This window comes from Pseudopipra pipra, chromosome 6, assembly GCF_036250125.1.
Source record: "Pseudopipra pipra isolate bDixPip1 chromosome 6, bDixPip1.hap1, whole genome shotgun sequence".
NCBI lineage: Eukaryota > Metazoa > Chordata > Aves > Passeriformes > Pipridae > Pseudopipra > Pseudopipra pipra.
In genome coordinates this window covers 52026309-52051301 of record NC_087554.1, presented here as the reverse complement: position 1 = coordinate 52051301, position 24993 = coordinate 52026309, and the positions used below count along the sequence as shown (strand labels likewise).

Genomic DNA, 24993 nt, shown 5'->3' with positions numbered 1-24993 from the left:
TATATAGTTGTTTTTAAAATAGAAACCATTTTGGTGAATCTAGAGGCTGCTTGACCCAAGCAACATTACTTGTCATGAAGCAAAATCTGTAAAAGGTGTTAAGTCAGGTACCAACTGTAAATATTTGAAGAGGATATGTTACAGAAAAAAGAAAAGTATCAGTACAAACTACAACACAGCACATCCTGGGCAAGCTAGTAATTAAATTGTTAATGGAGTTTCCAGTTTTACCAAAATGAAATACAACATCTAATCTGCAAATTATGAGTAAACTACTAATTCTTACATGAGTATGAATGCACAAATGTAGCTGACAGACATGCAAATGTTTTCACTGAGAAAACATGCTTTTAGCTTTGCTTGGTGCGATAAACTCAGATCAGACTAAACAATGAAAAATATGACCTAATCTGCTGAAACGGCCTATTTCTTCTCTTAGAGATTATGTAGTATTTTATCAAAGATGGTTATAAATTCAAGCATTTCTCCAAGACAGAGACCTGACTTTATCAAAGACTGGATTGCATTAACTGAAGCTCTCACAAGTGCCTCTTCTGTAGCAAACTCTACATTTTAGGGTCAGGGGTGAACTCTTATTTGAGTAGGAGGAAAATTGTTAATGAAATTTTGCTCAGTGAGCTGTGTCACCCTTTATTCTTGCTGTGCTCCAGGCAGGTCCATACTGTCAAATATCAGAAGAGGCTGGAAATGAGTGACACATGTCTTCAAGACCAGAAATGACAGTGACCTTCCAATCCTTTTTGTGAAGGAGCAGGGGTGTTGTACATAGCTATTAAGACCAGAAATGAATGCTGACATTTTAATAGTGTTCTGTTTGGTTCTTTGCTTCTTCTTATGGCAGCAGTTCAAACTCTATTCTTAGTTTTCCCAGCACAGACTCACAGCAATCCTTTACAGGACACAAAACCAGATTTATGTTGGAGTCAGTGAGGGCAGAAATCACCTGGTCAGCTCCATCATTTGGATTGTGGCATGTGCTGCATACTTGATTGGAAGCAATGTTCTCATATCCTGAGGAAGCAAAAAATAAGTTGTCTTTTTATCACTATGTTTGAGACCAGACAGCATCACAGTTTATACCTCTGAGTTTGGGTTTTTTTTCCCCTCTTCTCTCCCAATTTTGTCTTTTTTCTATAATAGTTTAATTTTTCAGTATTGAACTCCTTTGTGCATAGTATAATCCATATGAAAATGACGAGACATTTAATGGAGGTTCCAGATATTGCAAATGACTAAAGATAGGAAGGAGAAGGTAAAGACTATGTCCTGACTTATTTACATAGACAGAAGGACATAAATGGTTGAATCTTCTCTCTCTTTAGCCCTGCAAGTCAGCATGATTTACAAAACACTTGCAGAAGTTTAAGAGAGCTAGAAGAGTCCAGGAAGAAATCTGAGCCTGAAACTGATGCATACAGGCAAAGAAAAATTGATATTTTGAGATACAAAAAGGATGAAATCAGAAGAAATGGTCCTGAATTGCAAGCCATGCTTGAGCACAGGCAGCAATTGTTGACTTGTATAGCAGTCCCAGTTAGGTTAATAGCATCATAGAATCATAGAATGGTTTTGGTTGGAAGGGACCTTAAGAATCTTTTCATTCCAATCGCCCTGCTGTGGGCACGGACACCTTCCACTAGACCAGGTTGCTCCAAGCCCCATCCAGCCTCACCTTGAACAGATAAGGCATCCACAAATTGTCTGGGCAATCTATTCCAATGTCTGATCATTCTCTGACTAAATAATTTGTTCCTTATATCTAGTCTGCATCTGCCCCCTTTTAGTTAAAGCCTTTCCCTCTTGTCCTGTCACCACATGCCCTCATAAAAAGTCTGTTTCCAGCTTTCTTGTAGGCCCTTTTAGGTACTGGAAGGTGCTATACAGTCTCCCTGGAGCTTTTTCTTCTCCAGGATGAACAACGCCAACTCTCTCTGCCTTTCCTCATGAGGGAGGTTCTCCATCCCTCTATCTTCGTGGCCATTCTCTGGAATTGCTCCACAGGTCCGTGTCCTTCCTCTGCCGAGGACCCCAGAGCTGGATGCAGCCCTCCATGTGGGGTCTCACCAGAGCAGGATAGAGAGATGTAATCCTCTCCATCAGCCTGCTGGCCACGCTGCTTTTGATGCAGCCCAGGACACAGTTGGCTTTCTGAGCTGCAAACACACATTGCCGGGTCACGTTGAGCTTCTTGTCAACCAAGTTATTTTTTTCACTTGCATTTATAACAGGTGCAGGCATTTCTGTTATGTGTGAACTTCTCTGCAGTTACCCTTGCTCTGATTACATTACAAATGAGGCCATTGCAGAGGTGTGCATGAAGCTGTATCTAGAGAGCTCCTAGAAGTTGAAAACCAGAGCAGAAATTAGCAACCCATCAGAGAAGCCACAAATGAAAGAATAAGCCAGTGAGACTAAAATAGCTGTGCCCATTTGTCTTATTACAGTACCTCTGGCAGCCGCTCTGAGATCAGCTTACCAGTTAAACTTTTTTCCTTTGGCAATCCCTCTGGAGTATCCCCTTAGTGTACAGCAGGGAGGAAAGAAATGCTGGAAGCTCCTGACTTTGCACTGCTGTCCGTGTTGATGAAAGATTTTCCGGGCAAACTATGCTCTAATGTATCTTGTCTAGCATGGCTAGAGACTACCAAAGTGTTCACAACAACTCATTGCCTTGGAGAAGGAAAGCAACTCCTGTCCTAGGGTATTAAATGTTCAGGAAGGTATTGTTAGAGAAGCCTCCATGGAGACTGTGACTGTCCATGACTTTCCTCTGAACAGAAAAGGAGAAAGAATAGGAGACAGCAGCATTGCAAGGAGGAGTGGTAAAGGAACATTGCCAGGACTGAAAATCTGATATTATGCTAGGAAGTCCCTCCTCAGTGTACCACTTTGCACTATGCTTACCTCTGGAGTGGCTTGGCTTTGCAGTGAGTGTACGTACAGTGCCCAGGATGGGGTACCCCAAGTCGGCGACATCTGTGAATGACCTAACAGGGATATAAATACAGCCAGGGTGAGCATTGCAGTGCATAACTCTCTGAATAGTGCAGAATTCTGCTACATGACAACACTTCTGTGCCAGAGAAAAGATAGTGAAAACTGCAGTGCTTCTCCTGTCGGAGACCGCTCTTTGGCATAGTATTTTCCAAGGAAATGCTTGAGGTTGGAACTTTCTTTTCCCTGTGGTTTGCCAGAAACCAGACATGTCAGTTTTTCAGAATTTTAAATCAGGGATGTATGAGATCCTGGTGATCTAGAGGCCCACAGCAGAGAGCAAAGTAGTTTGGCATATTGAAGAGCACTATTCTGAGAGCAATAAAGTAGCATGTGGGCTGTATACTTGATCTTCTTGAATTTAGGTTACTGTATGTTTTCATTGTTGCAAAAACACAAGACATTGAATGCCTTTGTTTTTTTTAAATGTTTGATGTAAGTAAAATAAAATGCTGTTTTCTCATTTATATTTGGCCAATGAATCGCCAAAAACATCATGTAATATATTATTTTATAACAATATCTACCATATCTACCTTGTTACTTGCACAAGTAATGGACATAGATAGATGACATGGAACACAATCTAAGAGGCTAATGTGTGTCAGTAGTTTCTTAGGAATACAAAAAATATTTTGCAACCCTCTTTTACTCAGATTTCAATGGTCCTGGAATATTCTCTATCTCTTTCTGGAAAGTAAATCCTTATCTGAAAGTATTACATCCAGTAGCCACAGAATGAAGTCCAAGGGGCAATGTGGCAGGGCTAGAGCAACTGAGATTCACACTTGAGAATCAGCACTAAGTACTACAACTATGCACTAGAGTAGGTTTATGCTGATGTTTTTCCCTCCAATTAACACTCATGTATGTGATGTAGAAAGAGCTCTGATTGATGACAATTATTTTTATGAGATCTGGTTGTTTTCAGCTTTTAGTACGAATGTATTTCTTTTGTGATATTACTTGTTTACAAACAATGTCTCACTTGCAGTGAGATTAAAATTAGGATGTAATAGAGCAAAATGATACAAAACATCCACCAGTAAAAGTGTTTAAAGCATTCTAAAAATAAATAAAAAAAAAAGTTTTGCTTCCAAAAGATATCTTGAAAACTTTTATTTTTAATAAGCTGATATTTGGGGAGATAGAGTAAAATGCAAATTTAGACTTTCAAATGTAAATTCTATCCAAATAACATCTTCTTAGAAAGTATATTTAGGTTCTGTTGATTTGTTCTTTGGTATTTGGCAAGATTGTAAGCAGAACCTCTCTTAGACATGACTAGGGGGAAGTTGTAACATAAATAAAATATTAACCTAATTAAGTGCATCTTTTTAAGTCCCGATAAACCTTATGAGGTCCTACATGTGAGTGTAAAACAGATCCAAAATTCCATGGAAGGAATGGGAGCTAAGATTTCCTGAACGGTCATCTTCTAATGCGTCAAACATATCTGATTTTTCTTTAGCAAGTATAAGACCCAATCAAGAGTACGTTAAATTTGATTTCAGTGAAAGGAGATGAAACTAATTTTTTTAAGCAGACTTTGCCATTTTTACTCACACTCTATACCTGCTGCACCATTTAAAACTTGGTGTGTTCCTAAACCATGATGTGGTATTTCAGAGAGTTTTCTTGCTCTTGAGAACACCAGAGAAGCAAGTCCATTCCTCAGCTGTCTGTGTTCTCATCTATTTTCCTTGGTATGTCATTTTGCCTGTGTAGCACATGCTTTCACTTCCCAAAGCCACTGTGCAAAGTTATAGTTGCTATCCTTGGAAGAAATTAGTGTTTGTTGCTTTAATTTTTTGGTGGAAAGCTGGCATTCTGTCATTTCAGCTCATCATATTATTATGCATGTAATGATGTGACATGCTTAACTGCTAGCTTCAAGCTGAACATTTAACGTGGGATACACCTACAGTGTTTTCATTTCAGATAGCTGCAATCAGACCCCAGAGCAGCTTTCTCATCTGGAAAGATAAAGTCCGTAGCATGCACATTTTTGACATGGACAGATTTGTTTTAACATGTTCAGAATATATAAAAATGTGAATGATAGAAGTCCAGCTCACCTCGAATTGGGCTAAAAAGAAAGATCACTATAGATTTTTACATGTGTGTGAGATGATATATTTTTGTGTGCTTGCAGGTGTGTTTCTGTGTAAAAGAGATGGAATAAATATAACCTTAGCTATTGTAAAGTATATTACAGAGGTAATTTGTGATTGTAAATATATGAGCATGGTATATATGCCCAGGTTTCCTGGGAATAAAACTTGTAGATATGTCAAAGAATATGACAGTCTTTGAACGAAAAAAATTAGAACATGCTTTACACAAAATCTAGTTTTTTCACTTTCTTTTTTTCCTTGCAATTAGCTTGTACTATATTTCAAGTATGTTCAGTAATCTGCTGATCAGAAATTATTTTAAGTACACTGAAAAAAACATGAGTGTTTATCACATTAATATTTGCTATGTGGTGATAATGGGAAAATGAATCCTAAAACATCTCTCAGAAGTTGGGTTCTGGTGAACACACACTCAAATACTAAGTTTTCCAGGTCTCTGGAGTTGCTGCTGCATTAAATCATTGAGAAATCACTGCAAAAGTTCCAGGGCCAGAACCCAAAAAAAGCCATCCATGGGCACAGGTGTGTGTAGTCTTACAGTGATTCAAATTAATTTATTTAAATCAAAAGCTGATTCCTGTCTAGGTTTGTGTTTGCAGCTTGGATACGTATATGCAGCTGGCTGTATTGCTTCATAGAGGAGCGCTATGAGAGAAGAATAAAGGCACAAAAATGTTAGAAAAACCCTGTATCAGGAAACCAGAGACACTATACAAATGTACAGTTGTGATCTTGCAGTCGCTGTTGTTGTCTGCCTAATACTGCAATAGCAATCACAGTCTATGAAAGACACAGTTTCTTAGGCTTAGTTTCTGTTCAAATAGATATTTCCAGGCTTGGGTAATTTCCTGAGCTGGGTGTGAGGTTTATTCCAGACTCCTTGCTCCTGTCTGCATAGGACTCTCAGCTGCACATCTGTGGAACAGCCTCTCCTCTCTTCTGAAGGCACTTCAGAGATGAAGATAACTATGTTCACTCCTTCACCATAGGACATTTCCTTATCAACACTGTCTTTTGCATTCAGACTAATGCTAATTGAGAGACCTGACTGTAAGATTCTAGCTGAGTCTCATAACCCAGTAAAGGGTGACAGTAAAAAAGCACAGAGTCCCACATTGACTCTAGGCCAGGACCCAGCTGAAACTGTCTTTCTTTTGATAGTAAGAGGATTCAAGAATGGCTAAAAGGTCTATAGCTCTCATAGCCTTTCCTGCTAATCATCCAAGTAAGAGGATAATAAGGCTGTTGTAGGATCTATGTGGTCTTATACTATTTGTATTGCCTTTTTGTCAATCACTTTTGGCTGACTGCATGTAGCTGAGATTCCAAGAATTGGTTTAAAAGTTTACCTGGGCAAATGTATGCCAGCTACTTAAAAAATATCTGTGGATTATAATCTCTTCATGTCTATTTCTTGAGTCAAATGTAATGCTTTATATACATATATAACATTTTTGAGTTATTCTTTCCTCCCACAATCATATTTGATTTGATTAATCTAGGTTGAACACTGGTAGTTCTTTTAAGTAAAATAGTTTGTATATTAATGAGATCCAGTCCAATTCAACTTAAAAATATACTTAATTTTTCTTTTTTTTTTTTTTTTAAGAGAGAGAGAAATGTCCTTTCTTCTGTTATTGAGTGAGAGCACTGAGGAGATTTTTAATTTTTTTTAGCCTAATTGACTTGAATTTTGCTCATCTGTGGTAGGTTATGTTTTCTCATTGTAGAAGCTTTTTCCTGGTAAAATCATTCCCTTCACTAATGAGATCCATCCTGATATGACAGGAAGACAGCTCTTAAAACACCCACCATTTTCTCCCATTCATTTGAATAGCAGCAAAGGGACATCTTTTAAAGTAATTTTTATCAGTGAGATTGGTCTGAATCTCATTAATAAAGAAATGATTTTACTCAAAAGAGCCTTCACAGTTGAGCTATAACCCAGATTAGTGAGATCTAGCCTGATTATAACGTCATAAGACATTGTACTTCTGCCATTCAAAGCATGCAGCAGTTCTGTAGAGACCATCAGTTTAGAGGGGCAGGGATGAAAGGTGAGGAAGATTCCTGGTGGTGTTTTTCTCATCATTCCAATGTATCTTGAGCACAGAAAGTCGTTTCTTCCTTTTGTATATTAACATTGGTTTTCACTATATGTATTTTTATTTTACTGAGCTTAAGAGTCTCGGGTAAGTGCAAGTGTGCCAGAACAATGCTGTTTGACTTCACCAGACATTTACATAAGCCCTAGTCAAGTACCCACTTCTCTCAAACTTTGTCTCACAAAAAAACAGAACAAATATATTGCTTGTCAAAGGTCAGTCTAAGCAAGAATGTCTGACATTTTTGTTTTACAATGCATTTGACTTTTTTATTTCGGCAGGAAAATAGGAAATAATTGATGATTGAGAAAGAAAAATACCCTTAGCAAAAACTCATTGTGAATTGCTGAACCTGTTAGTGGGCTAAACAATTTGGGCACAGCCCTGTGCTGGAACTGGAAGTAAAAGAGTTTTACTTTAGAGGGTAAAAATAGGTGGTCACCATAGTTTCCTTTGCAGATTATCAAAAATGATCTTTTGCAAATGAATAAAGATTCTTTTTTAAAGTGACTTTTCAATCAAGTCTTCCTTTTTAGATACTATTTTTGTCTGTCAATTTTTTTTCTCCATAAGACAGGCAGAGAGAAGAGAGAAGGAGCAGGAAAGAAGGGCAGATTTTTATGTCCTTTTATGCCCTAAATAATGATAAAAAAATTACTTGGATTTGAGCAAATGGGGAATGAAAATCTATGTAAGATTTAATTTAAAAAGATTTCATCTTTCATTGAATAAGAATTGAATCTTACATTCCAAGCAGCTGTCATGGAGCTGTTGTTCCTAAGGAGACTCAAAAGTTGGTACTTTCCAAGTGCAAGACCTTCTTCACCAGAACCAGCCAGCTGGGCTGCATTACTTCATTACTTTTGGAAACATAAAATCAGGGGAGTACAAAACTGGGAATAATTGCCTTTTTATGTTAAGCTCTATTTGGCATGCAGCTTTTGGGTGCAGTCGCCTATTTGGACAGTAAGGATAATTCCAAAAGGACGTTCACCTAAGCTGGATGCATACTGCAGTCAGTGCAAATACCTCACATTGAAGGGCAGTAACTAACAGGGAAACTCAAATATGTATTTCAGATGAATTGTAGAAGACTGAGCTGTGCAAGGTACAAAATAAAATATAAGTGTAAAAAGAAAACATTTAAATTGGACCTCTATGAGTAGTTATTTTCTTGACACTATCACACTAAGAGCAGAGGTTTGCAATAAAGACCCCCATTTTGTTTCCACAGCATCATAACTCTGATTTTCTGACATTTTATATGAACTGCCTCATTTTCAGATATTGCTTTCAAAAGATTTCTGGAGATAGAGCTGAAAAACTCAATACCAGCCTTTCCCAGGGCCAATAGCTCTTACTGTATGGCTCCCCTGGTTTTAGTTTCCCAGGGTCTTTTCCCAAGAAAGAGGCATTTACTTTTTCCTCCTTGCTTGCCCTTTTTTTTACCTCAATGGAAAGTTCATATGAATTCATACCATCCCACCCAGGTAGCATTTTGTCCCCACCCACTCCTTGCACAAGTACAAAGAGCTGCAGCTGAGAGCAAGTTAAGAATGGATGGAATCACTGTGAAGAAAGGAGCACAGAAAACTGCTACCAAATTAGACTGAACAGTGTCCTGTTCCAAACTGGTGATGTTTCTGTAAGATAGGATAGCGTTTCCTGAGTATTGATGCACAGTTAGCAAACCACTGAACACTCAGTTGTCCTCAGTAGAAGATGAAAATAGCTGGCCCACTACTGAAAAGTAACATAAATCTTCTATTTAGGCTAATGAGACTGATACAAAGGGAAGAGAGATCCTAGCACCTTACTGCTAAAGGATTGCCCAGGTGCCAGGCAACCTCTGTTTCATACAGAACTCATTAAATTAGCATTTAAATCACAAAAACTCAGCACAGGGAATATTGAACATACTTGATAACACCCAGCTTGCAGAAGCCAAGCAATCACAAGAAAACATCGCAACACACTAGAGTGTGGTAAATAACACCAACAAGGCGTATAAAAAAGTGGTTATATGTGTTTTTTCCACCCTTCAGGCTACTGAAGGGTGAAACAGCTGCAACAAGATGGATTAAGAAGGCCCTACTGTTAGTAAAGCACAACATATCGTAAGGAAGGACAACTATTACCTTAGCAAAACCTTGAAAAATATTTTGAGAATGCCATATTCATAGCCACACTGTCTAGCTTGAGGTACAGATGCTATTCAAAACCTTAAGTGAACAAGGACAGCTATTGGAAGACCAGTTGCCTTCACCTGGGAAAACTTAACCAAAGGACGTAATAGGAATAGAATGGAAGGGAAGGTAGGAATTGGTCAGACTGGGCTTCAAGTGTTAGGTGGTGATTGTGTTTCCAGTAGGAAGAAATTGGAGGAAACTTAAGGAAGACTGTAGTACAAATCAACTGTGTTTGAATAACTGTAGACAGTGGGTAGCTCTAGTGTTTTGTGGCAAATCAGCTCTAGGTTTGTGGTTAGTCACTGAATGGCTTAGCACTTGTGTAGCAATACTTCTATCAACATATCTCTGTTCCAAAAACTGCTGTGTTACATACACTATGGAGAACCTGGAGTCATTACAGGGATTTTCGTAATTTCATACTGCTTCCAGGAGAGTGAAACTCTCTTTGTTTTGCTATATTTAGCACAACTTCCCCCCTTGCCCTCAAGTCTTTACTATGGCTGAAAGATTAAGCCTGGAAGTCTTTTGTGAGCTTATAAACTCTAAAAAATACAAAAGGGTCTAGATGGCTCACATTATTACTGTTAGGAGATTTCATTTCTTATGCAAAGATCTCTGTTCTGGCTAGAGTAAGCACCCCAGAGGAATAAACTGGTCCTTTCTGCACACAGCTGCACCTATCCATGTTCTTTGCCAAAGAGATCAGGAGCACCTGAGAAGGTCTCTGGCAGCTCAGAAACAGTGTGTTTGACTGAAGGTTGCATAGCACCTCCTTGCTTTACCAGCTCCTACCTTCAGCCCACACTAAACTCACTCACACATTAAAAAGTGAAATGTAATATTCTGCTCCCTGATCTTAGACTGCAATGTCTTTGTTCAATTCTCAGTCATTGCTGGAATGTGCCAAGCAATGAAATGTCAGTCTTTGAAACACAGTTCTTACGAATTTTTTTTTCTTGAAAGTAAATTTAACTTTCTCTCATAATAATATTTAATGATGTCCCATTTAGTATTGCTCCCACTTTGCTTCTATCAGCCTTCGTTATGAATGCCATGTTGCATCTCAACCCTTCTGCCTCTGAAGCTCATGTCAATGCCAATACGTGGGTATTTTAAATACAGAGAATGCATAAGAATCTATTCAGCCAGCACTCCTCCACTTTCTCCAAATTCATTGTGTCACCTCCGCCTCCAGTGGCCTGTCTTGAAGAACCCCTAGGTAATTCTTGAACGCATGGCACTGCTGCCCCCAGGCTCCCTGTGATGTGGTTGTGCAATGTACCCATTCTTTTGTGTGTGAGAGGGAGAATATTTGTAAACCGAGCAAGAAGAAAATGCCTGATGTTTTCATGAGTGTATGAACATTTGATCCAGAGGGAAGGTTCACCTCCTGCTTTTTTAAGTGGAAATTTTCATGTCTGGGCTAACTAGTTATTTTGCTGTGAACTGCTGCAGGTGTTAATTCAGGGTGGGCCTTAAAGGCCAATCTTAGGTGAGTATTGTAAAAAAACTGGACTTTAAGCTAAAATTTGAGTTGTTTCCTGCATAGAATCTTAACACAGAGAAGTACTATGACCATTTGTGCTGCCCAAGCCCAAAAATCCCACAAGGTATTTTCATTCCCACCTACCTACATCTCAGCCTGCCAGTGTCACAGTGGGTGATACAGATCTTCTATCACAAACACAGAAAATGAATGCAGGAAGTGTTAAAAAAGGTTCAATTCCTTGCCTACTATACCCATCACAGTTCTCTATTTTTTTTATTTATCTTGTTAATGCAAATAATGCCAGCCATAAATAGCAACACTTAAAAGAAAATAGGATTAGAATAGGTGACATCACTCCCAAAACAGGAAGGTTTTGGTAGGGTTTCTTAACCTGCCTAAAATTTGAGCAACCTTCTCCCTACCTCTGAGGTCTATGGGCAGCAACCACTGTACAACAGCTAGTGCAAGTTGTTTCAGATGAGTTCACAGATCCATTAAGGTTTTGATGATCTTTAAGTTCTCTTCCAACCCCAACCCCAACCCCAATCATTCTGACTCTATGATTATTTCTGGAAAGGGTATAGGGCATAGTTGGGAAGGCATCATACATTTCCCAATGCTTTAGCTATCTCTTATGAAAATTAAAATCTTTCTTTGAAACTGTAAGGTAATTTTCTACATTCCTTAGACCGCAGTCTTGAGCCAGGACTTTTTGAATACCTTTGTGATTTGAGTCTTCATCACATATCATGATGTTGCACTAATTACCAATTATCTTACTCTGGTTTCCACCAGTGTATGAACAGTCCATGAACAAGAAGTGACTGAACACATGAATTCTATTCCCTGCCTCATTTAGTAGGTAAGTTTTGCTTGTAGTTTGTCAACAAAGGTAATTTTTAATTTATTTGAAAGGAATTAAAATCCCTGTTTTTTACAATCTTGATAAAAACAATGACTAACTGCATGATTAATGGAGATTAAAAAGCTCATTTAGGGTCTAATGGAAGTTAACAGGGCTTTTTCTTATTAATGTTTCTAATTGATTCTTGATTTAAGTGGTAGCCATTTTTTTTAAGTGGCCTGTTATTGAAATGGACTTCTGGTAAAAAAATGGACATTAAATCTTTGGGAAACTTTCATGTATAAATCTATGCTTGATCTATACAATTATTCTATTATTGATTTATAATGTCAGAGATGTAAAAGAAAAAGAACAAAGAAATGTCCCAACTTACATTTTCTTTGCACCTTTTTCTGGATTTCACCCACCAACAGAATCAAAGGCCTCTCTCAAACACTTTGTTTACTAATGCAGATGCCATGACAAGTCACAGTATATTTGTTCTAACATTTGAATGTATGTTGAACTTTTGAAGATAGCTCACAAGACATTTAGCCAAATTAATTGCTCAAAAAAGTAGCTTTCAAGTTATGAAGTAGAGTCGTACTACTCAAACTTGTATGTAGAGGATCTTTTATGGACAAGCTGCTACACAGAAAACTCTGATAAAGAAGCTTCAAAGCAGATGCCACCAACAGTATGAATTCAGTTCTGTATGTTGTAGAAATAATACAAATTAGAAATTCATGCTCTTCACAGTTTAAATATGGACACAAACTTCTATGCAGGTTACCCGAGACACATAAATATCTAGTGCTTTCTACCTGCCTACTTAGTTATAATTCAACATTTAAAATTATGGTGTGTTTCTGTTCATACTGCTATGAATATTATTCATATTTATTGTGTTTGTTTACATAGTAGTTAGCTTGAAGGAACAAGATTGTTACACTGCTCCAAACCCCAAATCTTCAGCTGCTGTAAGTATTGTCACTGGCTTTGAGTGAGGTCCCCTGACTTATGCTGGTAAGGTTCTAGACAACTAAGTTCAGGCGTTCATTAACATTACTGACTTTTGGAAGCATAGAATGTTTCTGTAATGATCACTGCAGTGATTTTAGAGCAAAAAAAGACACAGGACTCTTATAAATAAATTAAAATGGACTTTTTACAGGTAGCAATTGTACATGAACACAAGCACAATTCTCATGTGCTTACATGCAAGCTATCAGCACGAGGAATATACATCCTACAGTTTCCCAAAATTATGGCTTGAATGACACAGGAGGGAAAGTGGGTGACTGTGCTACAGTGTATTTTTACTTGAAAAATCATGGTTTTTCCTCTTTTGCACAGCTTTATCTGAAGAAAATCTTGTTTATCTTGATTTAGTCCAAAGGATATGGTAGTCATGTTACTAACAGTAATGTCCATGATACCAACTTCAACAATTCAATAATCTTCACTAGGCGATTTATTTTATAAACAGATTGTTTAGGTTTTTTATTAAGAAATATTTGTCAAGGAAGAACTGTAATTGTGATTTTGTATGTAGAGGAGACAACCTAAATGCTAAAGGGGAATAAAAATAGCATTCTCTCAAATGTTGTAGCTACTTCCAGTATGTAACTGACATCATCATATGAAAATTAATTGGGAGGAGCTGCAAACAGCACAGAGAACACTGACATACTATGGGATAAAGTGGAAAGCCTTGGGGCAGAGCAGTAATGACCTGATCTCATGTTTCCTTGGGAATCAGTAAACTCAAAGACTGTTGGGGTAGAGGAAGGGAAGAAAACATCTTGAAGGATTCAGTTTCTAAATATGAAAACTGATGCAAGAGTGGAAAAGAAGAAAGAACGTCTGGAGTACATAGAAAGAGGATAGATGTGGCAGGACTGAAAAAGGCTTGAAAACTGCAGAGGTCAGATGTGAGTTAAAAAGAGGAATATACCATCCGAGTAAGGAAGCTTTAAGGTGGAGAAGGAGAGGAATATAAAAGTCTGAGAACAGTCAAATTACTCCTTCTTCCTTTCCCACAGCTTCCCTCTTTGCTGATGTAATGAGAGCTCTCTTTCCATGCACTTCAGTATCCTCTGCCACTGTTGGTATGACCATGTTACAAATAGGAGCAATATGCCCCATCCATGCCACTAACCAAGCCAGGAAGTGAAAATACAGTAGTTTCTTTTCTCAGTGTATCTAAGTCGGAAGACACTCCATCTGTATGATACTTTCTCACGTATAAGAAAATATTTTGTAGAACAAAGTGGGTTTTGAGAGGCTTATAATAAAATAACCATACTTGCACATACTGTACATTGTGCCTATGGATAAAAAAATGTCGTAAACCAGCTGTATCTCTCGAAGTGTCTAGCAGGCATGTTTTTATTCTTAATAAGTTTATTTTATAGTGGGTAAAGCTGGGACATTTAGCTGTTGGACATAAATTCCATTTTCCTTTTTTGTCCATGAGTTCATATGACTGACATGTTCCTCGTATGTGATCTAATAAGGTGAAATCTTGTTTCCTCTTAGAGGATAATGTGTGATATCATGGCAATGACAAGCATGAATGAGATGCCAACATTTGACACTCTTTGGTAAGCAGTGAAAACATTACAGTGAGAGGTGTCCAGCAGCGTTAAAGAGTAACCCAATCAGGACAAGTCCATGTCTGAGTCAACATCAACTTGATAGAATTGCTGCTTTTGGCAGTTAATGTTGACAATTAGTACAGTGCCCTTATTGTATATGTGAGGGACTTTAGTGGACAGTGAGTCCAAAAGCTAAGGAAACAGCTGCTGGGCACATAAGTGTCTTGTTGGAAAGATATGAATATATTTAGAAAGATAGATTTGTGTTGCTGGCCTTAATCCCTTGCCTTAAGTGTCTTCTTTCTGATGGTCAGAGATAGCAGTGCAACTGAATAAAGGGAAGCATTTTTGACTGGCTAGTGTACATCAGGTCCTATACACATACTGACTGAATTCACATTACTTGTCACTTGATGCAGTTATGAGATCTGAATGATTTTCAGTCACTTCAGTGAAGGCTGTATTTGAAACCTGGTCCCAAAGCCGCAAGGCAAATGTATTACATACCTGTCAACTAACAAGACTTGCCAAAGTGAATCAATTCATATGAACACATGACCATTATTGCTGTTCACACTGTGAAACACTATACACTGTGACAAAAGTAAAAAGTAAGAGGATTATTATGCTAGACAGTCACTTACTAAATATATTTATTGTGGATAGATGAATATTCCTTTTATAACAGAAATTTCAGCTTTTGACAAATTTATAATATTGAAAATGTGATATGGGCAATTTAGTAAAACTTGACCTTTTCCTCTTCTAAAGAGTAGGAAAATATTTACATTTCCTACCTGAACAAAGATTTTTATGCTGGAGACTACTAAATATTCCACGTATCAAGCTCAAGTAGAAGCAATCGAATTCAGCTAGCAGCTGGACCACACAGGCCAAATTTCTTTACATTATTACAGAATGCTTAATCATTCATCAGATCTAAATAATAACCTACTTACCAGTTAACAAAGCCCAACCCTTGTCACACAGGGAAATGTGCAATGTGCTGCATGCATTTTCTAGGTGAGAAACATGGATAAGTGAGTTGGTGAAGCTGACAAGACATTCACTTAAAAAGAAATGAAAACAGCTCCTTGAAATGGAATTCGGAAATATACTTCCTAATATGGAACTCCCAGAGGACAAAGGAGACTCTAGGGGTATAGAAGAAGATTTAGAATTAGTTCTATTGTCAGGTCTAGAAAATTGACTGTGTCTTAGAGGTCTCTTCAGTGACCAAGTACTAAAGAACTGTCAAAGATTCCATCTAGCTGAGTAAGAGCTAATGAAATAGAGATGGAGACCAGGCTCTTGCACAATGTCCGTTGATCAAATTTCCAAAAGTTTTACTATGAGCAGAAAAATACAAAATACTTTAGAAAGCCTCAGACAGAATATTAACCCAAGTGTTTTAAGATCCATGCTGCAAATTGACCCCATACTAGGCACAATGTTACTTTATCTGCAAAATGCTGATCTACTTCATACCATTTGCTTTTATATATTTTATTAATAGGAAGACATATCCACTCCTTCAAAAGCTATAGTAAAGAAGACTCTTACAACTCACTGAGTTCACTAAGCTTTTCACTTCTCTTTTAAAGCCTTGTTGTTGTGTATAATATCTATTAGAAGCATTTCTCTTTTGCAAGAATAAAGTAAAAAGAAATCTAATCATTACTACTGGAAAAACAGATTATAAATAGTTACGAATAGTCTTGTTTGAATGACAACTTTAAAAAATAACTGATAGTGCTGAGTATCCTCAGGAGAAAGAAAGTTTCTCCATTAGTGTCTAATGATCACCTTAGAAGGGAGAAATTTTACACCTTATAAACTTGTTAAGGCTTTGTGCGTGTACAAAAGCTGCAGTGATCTTTGATTAGGGATGTAATATGAGACACAGTAAGTGAATACTTTGATCATATCAGTATTTCACATTCCCTTCCATTCTGTTGGAGAAAACTTCATCAGTTTTCCTGACTTGTCTCCTATTTTATAGGAAAGTTGTTCATCCTGGCTCAAACATGCCTATCCCATCTTACATACTTCAATGTCCATCAAATTAAGGTGAGATCCTAGTATCAGAATTAAACTGAACTGGAAACAGTGACTGATTAAATCCTCTTCTTTCTCCTTGTAGTGTGACTCAATTGGTTGTTGAAGATTTTTACAGAGTTTATACCGCCTTCTGATAAGAAAAGAGATGGAGTTCTCCTCTCTGAGATCTTCCAACACTCCTGCAACCCCTTTTCTTATTTAAAGTTGATGAAAAATGTACCTGTATGTTACAGATGAGAGTAAGCTCCCGAGATTTTTAAGATGTTGATTTATTTTATATAAATAAGGGCTTAATCACCATTGTGATAAGAATACTGTACATGGATCTAATCTATCAAGCAATACAAAGAATCCCATTTTATCTTCCAGAGGTCAAATATGAGATGGGTTTTGAGCTTCATACTTGAGGCAGGAGAGGATGAGAATAGGGTTAGCTGCTGTTTATCATGGATTTTTTTTTCCTTCTTATCTTTATAAATATTTCAGTGACTTCTTTTTGTCCCTTTTCATTTGCACCTTTGAGGAACTATATTTAGGCTTAGAGAATTTGTATGGCAAATCAGGTTTAAAACTTTTATAAATAGACTTCTTGAAAACTTCCAGGTCTCACTATCAATATATTGCACTAGACAGGTCTGTGTAGGGGGAAAGAAAAACAGTACAACTTATAAATGATTTAAGAACATGAAATGATTTTAAATTGGTCCAGTCAACAAGGAAAACAGGCATTTTACCTAAGGTGTCTATCATATAAGTGTTGTAGATTTCTTTTATTTCTACAGGCAGTTTCTCTTAATCAGTCTGCTATCAATATATCCCTTTTGTTTGTGACACAAAAGTCTTTCCACTTTAATTTAACAGGTTTTATTTCTAAAGAAAAATCCTGTGTGTATTTTCTCTCTCCATACATTCATAGTCTCTATGAGAAAGGCTTTCACTTAGTGTTTTTTTTAATTTCACATTTACTAATAACATGCTTTTCAGAAAAAGCAGGTGCTTTTACAGCAACATACAAGTGGTGTGTTTTGAAGGAGCAATATGTAGCTTGTTGCCCTTTGATGTAAATTTGTGAGGAAGATAGATTATAACATCAAGATGTTTCTCTGTGCATAATAAACTGCAGAGGACAAAGGTCATGGCTGAGAATTGTATGGGATACAAGTGACTACCTTCACTACAATCAATTATTAGAATGATTATATTGTGTCCGGAGAATATGATGCTAATGACTAGCTAACGCTTAGAATACACACTCTTGACTTGAAAACCAATGACAGTTAAATGTAGCAAGGGGAAAGGCCTATATGTTGAGCTAGCAGCTCTCTAGTGTTGATAATGAATAATTAAAAATAACAGCCTTTATATGAGGCTTGACAGTATACATGTCCTTTAAGTACATTCTGCTTTGTAAAGAACTTGGCACAATGACAGCCTAAGAAATGCATCCTACTGCATCCTGTACAGATGTAGTGTAAGGAAGCAGGGAGTTAAACACCCTCGCAGCTGGGAGGGCCTAAGCAGGATTAGCTGTGTACTTATTGCTAACCTTCCACTCCCCTGTCTTCCAAACAAATAAATAATTGAAACCCATTACCTCTTTTAGGGGGTTTGCTCACATGCTTTCTATATTCACATCAAAGCAGAGATCAGTGTCAAAGAGGCAGCCACATTTAGCTGAGTCTCTCAGAGACTACTGATTAATTAGTTCTGCATTTTGGAAGTGCATCCAAAGATGTTGTAAAATAGTGTTTGTTTTTGCTTTTGCCAAAACTTGTTTAGGAGAGCTCTGGAGGATGACGGTGATGTACTCAAGATGGTTGTGAAAGAAAAGGGCAATCAGTTCAGGTGTGTATGTGCCAGCATTTTTTTTCCCCTTATGAAGTTTCTGCACCAGTTTTCAGAGTGACTAAATGAAATACAGAGTGGTATTAATAGAAGGTGAAGGATGGAGTGGGAATGGAAGCTCTGCCATTCCCCTTAATTGAACCAGTGAAAAATGAAAGATACACCAAGGCTAATGAATTAGTTCTTAAAAAAAAAGAATAAAAAATAAAACAAACCTGACATAGATAAGGAAGATGTAAAGACTGTAAAATATGCATAAATATTGCCTTTTGAAAGGCTTTAGGTCCTGTTTCTTGCATGACTTTTTTTTTTCATTAAGTGTGGTAATATGATGTATGGGGGGATACTCAGTTATGGCAAATATTGCCTACAAAAGTGTGTTCATACTGTTATTTGCCTTTCTGTCTCAGTCTATATCAACTCCACATGCTGCTCTGGTGGCCTGCTTTGTACTTAATATAACTTGTCAAAACACATCTATCAGATATATGAAAAGGCAAACCTGGGTGGCCAGACTAGTCCAAGCCTGGCGTGGATTGCATTTTACCAAGACCACAGAAATCTCTTCTCCTCCATGAGATTAAGATGAAAAGCAGAGTTCATTGTTGTGCAACCAGATTTTAAAATAATTACACACACGTTAGTGCATTAGTAGGCCACTTGTGTTTATTTGAATCCCACATACTGTACTTTTATGTGGATTTTAAGTGATTTTTAAAACTGTCAGTAAAAAAAAAAAAAGAAAATTAAAAGTGATGTTACCACTTGTTTTAGACTGCCTTTGTTTTTCTCTTTTTTTTTTTTTTTTTTTAATCTCTTCCTTTAGTTGCTTCTGTATACTGAGCTGTTACTATCCAAGTACCTTATCTGTTTCCAGGAAAGAGGTTATATGGTTCCCTTTAACTACTGACTGACAGGCATCTGGATCTGCTTTAAACCATGACCAATTCCACTGAAAAACCTTACATCTATGATATGCTCAGTGTTCACCCTCTGATTTCCTGGGAGCTCGTGTGAATTGCTGTAGAGAGGAACATGCTTCTGGATACAGACTGAAACTCACTTGTTGATCCAGGAATATCTGCTTCTGCTCTCAATACCCTTTCAAATTGAATGTATATTGTTCTGCAGCATGTAAATATGCTTTGTTGTTGGTCCAGAATATTGTCTGTGTTTTTTAGAGTTTCTCCTCAAATTCCAATACTAAATTTCTTCTAGGAAAATCAAGAGTTACCCATGCAGCTCCATTTGTAACTTATTTATGTTTACCTACTAAGTGCACAAGTGGAACAATGTATTTTAAACATGACTTTTAAAGAAAATTTTTATAGGATTTCTCAAAGGAGTCCCAAATCCTACTGAATTTATGGACTCGGAATCAACATGAGACCCAATCATGCTATATAGGTTTTGCATCCTGGGATCTTCTTGGAAGTGCAAAAGAATGACTATGAAAATATATTAACATTTTTTTTGTCTTGTTTGAGCAGTTATTACACTTGTATTCAAAGAAATCACCAAAGCAGAACTGTTCCAGCACAGCTAGAATTTTTATGGTCTTAGCTTTCTGCAGTGTCTATAGGTTATTTCTTTGTCTGAAGAATGAAAAGCCTTGAAAAACTCAAGTTTCCATAAGAAAAGTAACCCTTATCTGCCAGGTGGATGTACACTGATTTGCTAATGGCTGTAGGGAGAGGGGACTCCAAGAGCACAGCATTTGGTACTCATCAGTGCTTCAAAATAGCTCTGCATCCTCCTGGCTCGCTGGATGGCTTCAGGAGTTGGTTGTGAATTTAGGGACTACCATTTAAAGCTCTATGGTTGTATAAGAGGAGAGAAGAGGAAATTGGAGGCATAATGCCAATATCTTTAATGCCTATAACACTAACCCCACTGGAGGACAGCAACATGAATAAGCTACATGTCATTACAGTGACACAATAAATAGGAGAACAGACACTCAAAGGTAACTTTTCTAGGTTTAGTGTAGACACAGCAAAGTGTATCTTTGCTGGCTGTACTGGCACTGAAAGAGTCAGCAGCAATCATCTTCTTCTAATGTGCTGAACATGAGCTGGTTATTGCAAACACAATTATTCAGTAATTGGATAAGCCTAAAATATCTTGGATACATCCTTGATCCAAGAGCTGGCAGCTTATTGATTATATCATTGTTTGGCAAAGAGGCATGCAGGCTGCAGGACTCACAAGATACATACCCAGAGCAGACTGCTGGACCCACTATCATGGAATAGGCTCCAAGTTACTGATTCAGCTACATTGTTGGGGAACTGGCACAAAGCCTGTTAGAAGTAGACACAAAACACTTAAAAGATCTAAATATTAAAGATCTAAACACTAAACAAGAGCTGTGTAACAGCATTCTTTTAAGGCTTGCTTGCCCAGGAACATGTCAAGGGGAAAGCACTGAAGGATTGTGTGGTACACTAGGGCACTGTTGGTACAATCCATTTTGTCAAAAATCAGCATCAGGACCAGTCTGATATCTCAATCAAAATGTATACTGAGGAAAAAAAAAACAACAAAAAAACAACAAAACAACTCAGACTTAACTATTCTTTTTTTTTTTTCCATTCCAGGGCAAAAATCCCCACATTATAAACACATTAGTCCTATGCTCAGGCAAAACCTGAAGCTAGCAAAGATCAGCAATAAGGAAAGGAAATTTATGAAATTCAGTCCTTTTCAGACTGAGATGAATGTAACGCCAAACATTTCCCCTTTTAAGAAAGTATGCAGCTAAAAGTCAACAATTATTACAGAAGCTGAAGAGGCTGGATTGGGAAGTTAGTATTATAGCTGAGTATCAAATTAGGCAGATGCAAACAGGTCACTGTTTTGGTTAAGCAACATATATGTCAAAGTATTTCTTCCATATTTATTTTTACTTTGTAATTGAGGGAAGATAGCTAAAATTCAACAAATATTGAGAGTATTTAATTACAAACATGCATTTAATTACCTAAGGTGGCTGACAATATTTTAAGTCCAGCCTGTGTAAGAACCTTAAAAGAATCAATGAGTGAGCTCAATTTGGATAAAAATTCAAAGGCTTAAGCAAATTTTATCCAACGTAGACAGCACTGAGTGTCTTTCTTATGCCTTATTTATTCTAGGCTCAGACCTCAGTTATGATATGTGAACTGAGGAATTGGGTCTCCTTGCCAGGCAATGGGTAGTTCTCGATGTGAGTAAGGTTGGCAGAATCAGGATTTTAGCAGGATGGCTGAAAACTTATAATAGCACAACTTTATCTGACTGCTGTAGTGATCCAGGCCTATCATGCTGTGGCTTCAGTAAAGGCTTCTAAGCTTTAATCACTGTCTTCCAGGCTGTAGTCTCTGACTTATTTGAAACAGCTGAACTTCCCCTGAGTGACTTGTCTGGTTACATTTGTGGTACCTGACCTACTTTGCAGCACTTCCCTTGGTACCACCTCATCATATGATGTCCCATGAAAGCACTCAGAATCGGAACTCACTCCCAATAAAGGCTGATAATTAAATAAAAATAAAAACACATTTGACAGCCCACAACAAAGGCAAATCTCAGCGGCTCTTGCATGTGTTTGCCTGCTGAATCAGACAGTAGTTCCTGTCCCCACAGAGCTGCAGGATGATGGATCACCAAAATGACAAAAATCAGAATACTACTTTGCACTGTATTCTTTTTCTTCTCTAGAATCTCAGAGAACATCAGATACATTAATTAATGTTCTCTGTTTTCCTGAAGTTGACTGTTAGACCCGTTTAACAGGTGGGTAAACCAATGCTAGAAAGTGTTCTGACTTGCCTTCTCTGAACTCTACACCCACTATGGGTCAAGATGCTCCAGCACTCCAGGCTTTATTTAGAACAACCCCATAATTTCTTTAATGGTAGGCAATTTCACTTCCTTTAGGATGAATCTTACATCCTCTCTATTTGCAATTTAAATATGAGGGATGAATGAGCCAATGCTAAAGCTCCCATTGAGTTTAAGGAGTGCAAGAATGTGAATTGTATTCCTGAAGAAGAGCTTGTGTACTTGAAAGCATTTATGTTTTTTGAAACCTCCCCTTCTCACCAGTGTTAATAACCAGTTTATTAACACACATTAATTCTCCCTGCAGACCTATCTCCTTCTTTGAGCTCAATGCCTCCAGGTTTTCAGCCACATAGCACACGGCTACATCACATTCAGAAAGGAAAGGTTACTGCCATGTTTATGCAATATGGTAAAATAATTTCCAGTTCCAATTGTGAATACTGACTTGGACACTTGAACTTTTAACCTGTGGGTTTTATTGCAGTATGAAAAAATAGTCCTGTGAAGGTGAGTTTTCTAAACTTCCACCTGTACCTGACATGATAACTACTGTGGCTCCAAATTATGTCTGTTGACTGAAACCTTGTGACACATACCAGTAAAAATTACCTTAAGCTTTCCCAGCTTCACAGACTTTGCTATAGTGAGGCCATTTCATTAATCAGGAGATAATACAGTAGTTTCTGCCCACAGACTGGGAGCTGCAACCAATTGCACACATGATTTCAAAAGCCATCTCCCAGCAGCTTTCTCACCAGTCCCCAATGTATGGGGATAAGTCACATCCCCTTAATCAAACAAATTAGTGAGGTAGATAAAGGAGATTTTATTTCCACTCAGCGCCAGAATTTTGAGGACATTGGCACTTCCACTCTCCTTCTGTTGCCTTTTTGGCTCATTTTCATGTGCCCAGTGTTAGCGGATGGCAGCCGCCAGTTTCAGCTGACAGCCTCCTGGACAGTGCCTAGGACAGCTTCCACAAAGAGGAAGGGGGAAGGGGAAAAGCTTGCATGCTGCTGCTTTACCCTTCTTCATCCCTCTGGGATTGGCTCTTGTTCTACTGCAGACCTGAGAGGCTGCCTTTTCACTCAGTTGACTTAATTTAATTAGCCTCTGTGAAGCAGAGGCTTAAAGTTGCTAACCCAAAGCTCACAAGAATCCAGTTGACAAAATGCAAGGCGCAAATTCAAAAGCTAATTTTTTGCAAAGTTCACTTGCAGACCAGCATGAAATACATAGTAAAGATCAAGAAGTCTTAGACATTTGTCAAAAATATGAGGCTTCAAAGACACAGTAATTTAGCTTTATTCTGAGCATTAGCAGACCCGCAATAAAGAATTAAGTATTTTCTCAGATGCTTCAGCAAGATTTTCAGATATAGGGCTCTGTAATTCAACAAAATACTTCACAGTATGTGCAAAATAATAATAAAAATATTCCTTGACCCATTTTCTTAAGCTTTATTCCCAATTATCTTTGACTGTTTCCGAAAAAGACTTTTTTTTTCCCAAGTATGGAATAGCTGCTGCTGTTGTATTTTAAAAGTTTCTTCTCTTTTGAAAGACATTATGCTATCTAGCATTATTTCCTATTTAATTCTATCCCCCTTTGACTGTATCCAGTGCATTCTCCACATTCTGACTTTTGCTGTTTGAATCTATTTCAACTGTCTTGTTTGTAGTACTGCTATCTTCTGAAGTTTGCAGAAAACTGGCTGGTCAGTCAAAAATCAGTAGGAAATAAACTCCCTACCTTCTCAACTGACTTTCCTTCTCTTTTAGAAGATGCCAAATACTGTCATAATTAGAGCTTTTACCTCTACCTTGACAAAGTTTTTGAAATAATGTCTATAATAATGGATTCCACACAGCCTCATAGAATCATAGAATATGCTGAGTTGGAAGGATTCCATCAGGATCTTAAAGTCCAACTCCTGGCCCCGTGCAGAACATCCTCAAAAGTCACACCATGTGCCTGAAAGCGTTGACCAAATGCTTCTTGAACTCTGGAAGGCTTGGTGCTGTAACCACTTCCCTGGGGAGTCTGTTCCAGTGCTCAACCACCCTGTGGGTGAAAAACTTTTTCCTGATATCTAACCTAAACCTCCTCTGACTCAGCTTAATGCCATTTCCTTGAGTCCTGTCACTGGCCATGAGAGTGAAAAGATCAATGCCTGCCCCTCCTCTTCCCTCATGAGGATGTTGAAGACCTCAGTGAGGTCTCCCCTTAGTCTCTCTTCTCCAGGCTGAGCAGACCAAGTAACCTCAGCCGCTCCTCATACAGCTTCCCCTAGAGACCCTTCACCATAACACAGTGGTCCTTCTTTGGACTCTCTCTAATAGCTTAATATCTTTTTTTTTTTAATTGTGGTGCCCAAATCTGTACATAACACTGAAGGTGAGATCGCAGTAGTGCAGGGTAGAGCAGGACAATCACCTCCCTTGACCAGCTGGCGATGCTGTGCCTCAACAATTCCTTACCTCTAACTTTACCAAGGATGAAAAATTATTTGGCTCCTCTCATAGGTCTACTTTCCAGGTCAAAATTAGCTTTCTTCAGCAGAAAAATCATGCTCTGAAAAATGTCTGTCTCTCATTATACAGTCCTTTTCATGTTACATTTTACAATAAGAAGTAGTAAATGAAGTGCCAGTGGCTGTTGAGTAAGTCAGAAGCATGATCAAGAAAAAAACAATTTACCACAAATTAATTTAAACCATTTTCTGTATTTTAGATACTCTTCCCTGAAATTCTGGAAGCTGAATGTTCTGCTTTGTCTGCATTGCTTTCACACTAATTGATTAACTTTTTCTATCACACTCCTTATTGTGGAACCTATTATGCTCCATCTCCTAACTTTGGATGTGGAAATGATTG

At 37.8% G+C, this 24993-nt stretch overlaps 1 long non-coding RNA gene across 1 annotated transcript in view; it reads left to right on the top strand.

Moving 5' to 3' along the window:
* LOC135416228 (uncharacterized) overlaps nt 1-24993 on the top strand; it is a 63698-nt gene that overhangs the window by 22107 nt on the left and 16598 nt on the right. The window contains exon 3 of the long non-coding RNA XR_010431492.1: nt 11735-11801. This is a non-coding gene — a long non-coding RNA (uncharacterized LOC135416228). The remainder of the gene's footprint in view (nt 1-11734; nt 11802-24993) is intronic.